Genomic DNA, 9,437 nt, shown 5'->3' with positions numbered 1-9,437 from the left:
GCCACACAGCCCCCTTCTTAAAAAGAAATGTATCAAAAATAGCCGCGTCTCGGCTAAGCCCCGCCCCCTCCCTGCAGTACTCAGCAAACGCGCCCCCTGGCGCGTTGTAAGTTGGGGAAATAATTTCCCTTGAATACTGAGGTTGCCTGGGGGCCAACTAGCCCACCAGGTACCTCCAGTATGCGCCAGGGAGCTGCTTTGCAGAGAGGTGTTCAGAGGCCACGCCCCTTTTTACACCTTTCTGCAACACAGCTCCCTGGCGCTTACTGGAGGTACCTGGTGGGCTAGTTGGATCCCAGGGACCCTCAGGATTGAAGAGGAATTAATCCCCCAACTTAAAACGCGCCACAGGGTGCATTTGCACAGTGGAAAGGGGGCGGGGCCTGAGGTGACATGTGTGCAAACACACCCGTGGTGCGATTTAAGTTGGGGAATTAATTCCCCTTAAATCCTGAGGGCCCCTGGGAGCCAACTAGACCACCAGGTACCTCCAGTAAGCGCCACAGGTCTGCGTTTCAGAGAGGAGGTCCAGGCCATGCCCCTTTTTATACCTCTCTGCAACGCAGCTCTGTGGCACTTACTGGAGGAACCTGGTGGGCTAGTTGGACCCCAGGGACACTCAGGATTCAAGAGGACTTAATCCACCAACTTACAACACGCCAGGGGGAGCGTTTGCAGAGTGGTGGAGAAAGGGGGCATGGCCTTTGTCTACCTCTCACCAATCCCACTGCATGGGGCTTACTGGAGGTAAAAGGTAGGCTAGTTGGCCCCTAAAGGACCCCAAGCAGTGAAGGGGACTTCAATACCAATCCAAGAGCGTGCCAGGGAGTGCGTTTGTAGAGTGGTGGGCAAAGTGGGCATAGCCTGGTACGAGTACTTACCAATGCTGCTGGTTGGGACTAACTGGAGGTAATAGTTTGGGAAGTTGGCCCACAAGGATGTCCTTGGGGGCCAACTACCCCTCTTGTTACCTCCAGTAAGTCCCACATAGTGGGATTGCCAAGACGTCTTCGGTGGCCATGGCCCCCTTTCTCTACAACTCTGCAAACGTGCCTCGAGGCAGACTACGGGATGGGGGATGAAGTCCAATTTAGTCCTGAGGGAGTTTGGGGGCCAAGAATCCCTCGTGGTACCTCCTGTAAGTCCTAACGCAGCAGAATTCCTGAGCGTTGGTTGGACGCCCAGCACCCTTTCTCCACCACTCTGCGAACGTGAATACTAGTCAAAGTAGCATATTTCTGCACTTCTGACTTAGAGGTAGTTTTAATCCCCCTGCCCTATTATGTGCTAGGGCCTTACAGAGGAGGTCATGCTAATCACAGGGGTACCCCAACGGATAGTGTTCCCTAGTGTATGTAGGTGTTTTCACTGTATTCTAAGTGTCTTACAGCATAGCACTGGCTCTAGGCCTGGTTAGTCAGACTCAGTTACCACCAGTATCCGTCTGAAAAAGTTGTGGGCAAAGGATGATTTTGCAACAAGGCCTCTTCTGCTCCTCTGTTGGTTCTTTCTGCACATGTTTTGCTTCTTCCTGTACTTTTCTTCATCTTTGTGGACTTCTGTTGCTTCTTTCTGCATGTCTTTAGCTTCTTTCTGTGCGTTTTTTCTTCTTTCTTCACATGTCCTACCTCTGTAGGCATAGTTAAAAACTAGCATTTAAAAAACCTTAGAAATTCACTCAAAAAAACCATAGGTTTCAGGCACGTTATAGTTAGAAATTAGCATTTAAAAAACCTTTAAAATTCACTTAAAAAACCATAGGTTTCAGGCATGTGTTATATTTAGAAATTAGCATTTAAAAAACCTTTGAAATTCACTGAAAAAACCATAGGTTTCAGGCACGTTAAAGTAAGAAATTAGCATTTAAAAAACCTTATAAATTCACTGAAAAAAACATAGTTTTCTGGGGCGTTATAGTTAGCTGGACAATTCACACGTAAAAAAAACATAGAAATTCCTCCTTTATAGTTAGTTCAGCGAACTGTAACTCGCGCCCCCGCAATGCATTGCTGATGACATCACATATGACATCACTCATGACATGGTCAGTGACATCTCAAATAACATCACTGATGACATCACTGATGACATCATCCATGTGATAATTTCATGCATCTTCTCACACCCTAATATAACTTTTGATACACCCACTCTAAATTACAGACTGCCATTCTCAAAATCATAGACACTCCAACACCAATAACTACATACCCACTCCCTGATTCTTAGGTCTACACACACATACACTCACTCACCCACCCATACAGTCACTCATACTTACAGTCACTCAGTACAGGACTATCATATATACTCATACACCTATACAGACACTCACACACAGCCACTCATCCATAGAGGTACTCACACACCTAGTCAGTCATGCAAATAATTAACCAAACTCCCATTTACTCACATATACAGTTATACACACCAGCTCACTTACTCATACAAATACTAGCACATTCTTATGCTCTTATACAATTACTGATACAAGCACACACTGATCCATACAGCCACTCTCATAATCACACACTCTCACTTTTATATACTCTACCACACATATATACTGCCTTTCACATATTTAGTTACTCACACATGTACCACTGAGATATACATTCAGTCACTAAAACACCCAAACACACACTCACCCGTCCATGCAGTCCATCACAGATGCACTCTTGAAACCATGCACCCAGTGAATCACCCACTCACACATCTATGCACAGAGTCACACACACCCCACCCACACAAACACTCAGGCACCCATACAGATACTCAGACAACCAATCAATAACTCATATAGACACTCATGTAGCTATTCACAAACCCATGCAGCCGCTTACACACCAACAGACCGACGGATACACACATTCACACAGTTTAGTCACTAACCCATGCATTCAGTAAGATACGTTTAATCACTCACTTATAGAGTCAGTCATGCACCTACTAAATCATCCATTCAGACACTTATACACTCACTCATTCTTCAATACGCCTTTCCCTATATATATTAAACATATTTAAACTTTACAGAAACACACTGTCCCTGGATGATATCATCAGTGATGTCATTTGAGATGTCATCTGTGATGCCACTGACCATGTCATGAGTGATGTACTATGTGACGTCATCAGCAGTGCTTTGCGGGGGCACGAGTTATAGTTAGCTGAACTAACTATAACGGGGGAATTTCTATGGTTTTGTACATGTGAAATGTTCAACTAACTATAATGCCTCTGAAACCTATGGTTTTTTCAGCGAATATATACACACTCTATAAGGAACACACTTACAGATATATATATATATATATATATATATATATATATATATATATATATATATATATTATCTACTGGCGGTCGCCAGTAGATAGTTATAGTTAGGACCGTGTTTCCATAGGAAATCTGAAAATTCTATTTTGAATAACTTTGGCGCCGGTTGACGAATCCTCGCGAATTTTTCAAAATAGGTGGGGCGCTCCGCTCCGCTCCTACCCTGAAAGTCTCGGGGTGATTAGTCAAGCGGGGGCCGAGAAAAAAGGGGGGTCCCAAAACACGTTTTCCCCATGCATTTTTCCATAGGACCTTTAGTCGAAGGTACAGCCCGAACGGCTGAACAGAATTACGTGAAATTTGGCAGAGAGGTAGCCATAAGGTCAAGGAAGTGCCTTTTGAAGGTCTTGTGTAAATCTGTTCAGTATTTCCTGAGAAAATAGCATTTAAAACCATATCAATATCTATACGCGTGCACCGTGCGCGCACGGTGCGTGCACCCTGCCGTGCGCGAGCGCAATTCTGATTGGTTGTTAGATGTCAGTAAACATTCAAATCGGTCGAAATCAGGAAGTGGCGGCCCCCATTTTGTCTCTCGCAGTCTGAGGCAGTGAAAAACACAGGTGGAGAACGTGAAAAGGGGAAAGGGTGGACAGTTCCTGACCCCCTAGCCTTTGTCAGGTGGTCGCTGGAGGACCCCCAAGGGTGAAAAAAACATTTATTTTTTGGTCGAAAATGCGCCGGGTGCGCGCACGGAGCGCGCACGGTGCGTGCACGGCACGCACAACGCTTCGTGGGCGCTCGGTGTGCGAAGCGCAACGAGTGCCCACAGAGCGCGCACGGCGCGCGCACGGTGAAAAACCTGAAAAAAAAATATTAATAAATACATAACTTAGCATTTAAAAAACCGTACAAATTCACTTAAAAAACCATAGGTTTCACACACGTTATAGTTAGGAATTAGCATTTAAAAAACCTTGCAAATTCACTTAACCCCTTCGGTGCTCATGACGGAATGGTTCCGTCATGACCCACGGTTGAGCTGTGCTCATGACGGAACCATTCCGTCATGACCACGCCCGCGCAAGATTCCGTCAGCACAGCGGCGGAATCTGCGCAGCATCGAAGGGGTTAAGAAACCATAGGTTTCACACATGTTATAGTTAGCTGGACATTTCCCTCGTAAAAAACCAATGAAATTCCCCCGTTATAGTTAGTGCAGGCAACTATAACTCACGCGACCGCAATCCTCTGCTGATGACGTCAGATATTACATCACTGATGTGTCTTTCTGAAAAATAAATATTTGTAATATATGTATAGCTAAAGATTAATGGAAGAAGACATAGGTAAATAGGTGTCTAAATACAGTGATGGAATGCCGTTAATTTGGAATTCAGTGGGGAAGTCAGTTCTGAAACTGTCAATTTCCTTGATTTAAAGATCAGTGTGGTAAATAACCAATTGTCTGTGTCCTTGTATCGGAAACCTATGGCTGGTAACTCGATCTTGCACGCTACAAGCAATCATCTCCCTGGGCTAGTAAGAAATATCCCTTACGGTGAATTCTTGCGGTTAAAGCGGAACAGTACCAGGGTAGATGATTTTGAAAATGCGGCAAAGGAGAGTGTCAGCAGGTTTGTGGCAAGAGGATATAACAAACTATTTCTTGAGACAACCCTACAGAAAGTCAGAAATGCGCCTAGGGCTACCTTGTTGAATGAGGACCAGAACAGGGATATTTTGAAAAAGAAAGAGGGAAGAAAGAAAAATGAAATGAGTGAGTCAGGTACCAATACATTTAGGATGGTGACAACCTTTTCTAATGATGCCAACCAATTGAAGAAAATCTTGAGAAAAAACTGGCACATTTTGAAAACGGATCATGTCATTGGTCCAGATATTCCCTCTGCCCCTCTGGTAACTTTCAGGAAAGCCAGATACCTAAGGGATATTCTGGTACAAAGCCATTTCTCTACTAGACCCAAGGCGATTGCAACCCTAAGGGACCTTAGAGGTTTCTTCCCTTGTGGCAAGTGTAAAGCCTGTGTAGGTAGGAAGAGGACACTGACTTATTTGGTTACAGGTTTAAAGAATCCTCGGCCTATCAAAAAGTTCCTCACATGTAATACCAACTATGTGGTTTACTGCCTGGAATGCCCTTGCGGCTTACGTTACGTGGGCAGTACCATCCATTGTGTTAAGATACGCATTTTAGAACCTATGCGAGCAATAGCCAAGAATGACATCACGTATCCTGTCGCGAGGCATTACTCTGAGAAGCACAATAGTAACAGGGAACTACTGCGCTATTATGGGTTAGATCAGGTCCCCGCAAGTGTCAGGGGGGGTGACAGAATTAAACAACTGCGTAGGCTTGAGTCGCAATATATTATAGACTTGGGAACTAAGAATCCAACTGGTATGAATGTGGGGGAGGAGCTGTCGGTTCATCTTGGAGATTGATAAGAAAGAAGAAGAAGTTGAGAAAAGCAATATGTATCATGATAACAATATTTTTCATTAATTAGTGGTATGGGTTTTTTGTACATTCCTTTTTAAAAGAAATTTTTTATAGTAATTTTGGTAAGAGGTTTTTGTTTGTGGATCACTAGACTGTTTCAATGACAGCAATAGTAATGTAGTTTAAGCCGATACACGGCATTATGTTAGCAAATTTCGCTTGGAATTGAGGTAACCGATATACGGCTAAATTCTTTCTCTTTTTTGGCATTTAACTTGAATTAATATGTATTGATTCATTAGATGTTGCCTCGATATTACACGGATATTGGAACTAGCATTCTATTGCCTTGATATTTATCATGGGGTGATGGCAGCAGATCCACGGCTTTATAATGGTCAACTCTGAGGTACCTTGCATGCCGATATACGGCGAAATGTTTTAACAATTTGAAACTCGCATTTATGTGTTCGAAAAACTGCATTCCAATATGGCGACTGATATTGTAAGGTGATTGTCCTCTTTCGTTGACCATGCATTGTAAGGTCATGTGACTCACATAACGCCTCTTTGAAATATGCTGCTTTCTGGCGCGAACTTTGTGAAACATTCGACTAAGGCATAGCCGAAACGCGTCATGTTTTCCATGCTCACTATGCAATAAAGGATTGAATAACTGCAGGAGTGTCCCGCAGAGTGCTTTTCCGAGTTCTTGAAAGCAACTGGGAGTGAGCGCGTATTTATGAACGCGAATGCACCTTCGCGTTTTAAAGCACCCGTCTACTGAGTGCGCTGGTCTGGAGGTGCAGATGGAGCGAAGGATATATATATATGTATATATGTATATATATATATATTATCTACTGGCAGTCGCCAGTAGATAGTTATAGTTAGGACCGAGTTCCCATAGGAAATCCGAAAATTCTATTTTGAATAACTTTGGCGCCGGTTGACTTATCTGCGTGAAAATTTCAAAACTAATGGGGCGCTCCGCTCAGCTCCTACCCTGAAAGTCTCGGGGTGATTCGTCAAGCAGGGGCTGAGAAAAAAGGGGGGTCCCAAAACGCGTTTTCCCCATGCAGTTTCCCATAGGACCTTTAGTCGAAGGTACAGCCCGAATGGCTGAACAGAATTACTTGAAATTTGGCAAAGAGGTAGTCCTCAGGTCAGGCATGTGCCTTTTGCTTAAATGGTGTAAATCCGTTCAGTAGTTCCTGAGAAAATCAAAAGTAAAATCACATATATATCTGGGCGGAGCCTAACCACACATCTCATCGTGAGATCTGATTGGCTGTCAGCACTTCATCCAAGAAGTGTTGGCAGCCATCTTGGGACCAATATACATGATAGCACCTCATTAAAAAGCATTGCAGTTAATAGAAGGTTTTAAGACTTTAGTTACATTATAAATCATTTGTTGATGGTACCATACTCATTTTAGGAATTGTGGTGTGTTCTAAGGTGATTTTACCATGTGAAAAAGCCTTCTGCTGTGATATCATGAATCATGTTTGAGAGAAAACTATTTTCTCATGCTTTTCCCACAGAGGTTTGGAAGGTGATCTATAAGCTAACTGAGAGCATATTTTCTGTAAATTCACATTATCTTTCTCAGTCATGTGAGAATGAAGTCTGACATTCTCAGTAAAACATGTACATCCAACAAGGGCAGAGACTGTCAGTTGATTCCTTTGTGTTCTACTGCAGCTTCCCAGAGTGTTCTAAAGAACAACTAGAGCGCTAACAGTCCTACTTATGACAAACGTATGGCACACCTGAAGCCATCTTGGTTGGAATAAAGTGTTAATTCTTAAAACATTTAATTTAAAAAGGAACAAAATGAGGGGGTTCATTTTGCCATAGAAAGTATGATTAGTGCTGCAGAAAGAAAAATTAGGGCACATTTTGAGTGACTTCTCAAATCCTCTGCTATTTCATAAAAAAATTATGACATGCAGACTGAAACATGCACTTTCAATACCAGCAGAAGACTTCCCTGGTGAGCAGTAGCTTTACTACAGTGATCTAATAAGCAACTAGAGTGCTAACATTCTGAATTTATGGCAAATTTGTGACACATCTGAATGCCTTCTTGATGGAACCAAGTAAAAAACTGAAAGTATTTCCTACTGAGGAGACTGTAGTAAATGAGGAAATTAGGAAACATCATAACAAATAAGTCTCCCAAAATGGCCACCAGAGACAAAAGAGCCCAAATGTAGCCCAAATATCACCCAAATGTAGCCCAAGTATAGCCCAATGACAGAATGTCCCAGAGTGTTCTAACGAACAACTAGAGCGCTAACAGTCTTACTTATGACAAAAGTATGGCACACCTGAAGCTATCTTGAATGGAATAAAGCGGTAACACTTAAACATTTAATTTACAAAGGAACACAATGAGGGTATTCATTTTGCCATAGAAATTATGATTAGTGCTGCAGAAAGAAAAATTAGGGCACATTTTGACTTCTCAAATCCTCTTCTATGTCATAAAAAAATTCTGACATGCAGACTGAAACATGCACTTTGAATACCAGCAGCAGACTTCCCTGGTGAGCAGTAGCTTTACTACAGTGATCTAATGAGCAACTAGAGTGCTAACATTCAGAATTTATGGCAAATGTGTGACACATCTGAATGCCTTCTTGATGGAACCAAGTAAAAAACTGAAAGTATTTCCTACTGAGGAGACTGCAGTAAATGAGGAAATTAGGAAACTTCATAACAAATAAATCTCCCAAGATGGCCACCAGAGACAAAAGAACCCAAATGTAGCCAAAATATCACCCAGATGTAGCCCAAGTATAGCCCAATGACACAATGTCCCAGAGTGTTCTAACGAACAACTAGAGCGCTAACAGTCTTACTTATGACAAAAGTATGGCACACCTGAAGCCATCTTGATTGGAATAAAGTGGTAACACTTAAAACATTTAATTTACAAATGAACAAAATGAGGGGGTTCATTTTGCCATAGAAATTATGATTAGTTCTGCAGAAAGAAAAATTAGGGCACATTTTGACTTCTCAAATCCTCTTCTATTTCATTAAAAAATTCTGATATGCAGACTGAAACATGCACTTTTAATACCAGCAGCAGACTTCCGTGGTGAGCAGTAGCTTTACTACAGTGATCTAATGAGCAACTAGAGTGCTAACATTCAGAATTTATGGCAAATGTGTGACATATCTGAATACCTTCTTGATGGAATCAAAGTAAAAAACTGAAAGCATTTCCTACTGAGGAGACTGCAGTAAATGAGAAAATTAGGAAACTTCATAACAAATAAATCTCCCAAGATGGCCACCAGACACAAAAGAGCCTAAATGCAGCACAAATATCACCCAGATGTAGCCCACATGTAGCCCAATGACAGAAGTGTGCAAAACACTTATTTTTTGTGTATTTGCAGTTTTATATAGTGCAGACTTGTCAGGTATTGGAATGCTTTACATGAGCATTGGTTACATCACACAAGATCAAATTCATTTTGGTTGTAGACATGGGGAGATTAAGTGATTTGACCACAATCATAGAATGTTGAGCTGAAGCAGAAACTCCAACCTGGTTCCCCAGTTGCAAAGTCTGCAGCTCTGGAAGTAACACCACATCCTCTCGCCAAGGTGCAACATTTAATCAAGTGGTCAACTGGATAAAAAAACATAAAGATTACAAATAATTTTAAAGTTC

The sequence above is a fragment of the Triturus cristatus genome, chromosome 3_2 (assembly GCF_964204655.1).
Source record: "Triturus cristatus chromosome 3_2, aTriCri1.1, whole genome shotgun sequence".
Classification (NCBI taxonomy): Eukaryota; Metazoa; Chordata; class Amphibia; order Caudata; family Salamandridae; genus Triturus; species Triturus cristatus.
Note: the sequence above shows the minus strand (reverse complement) of the source record.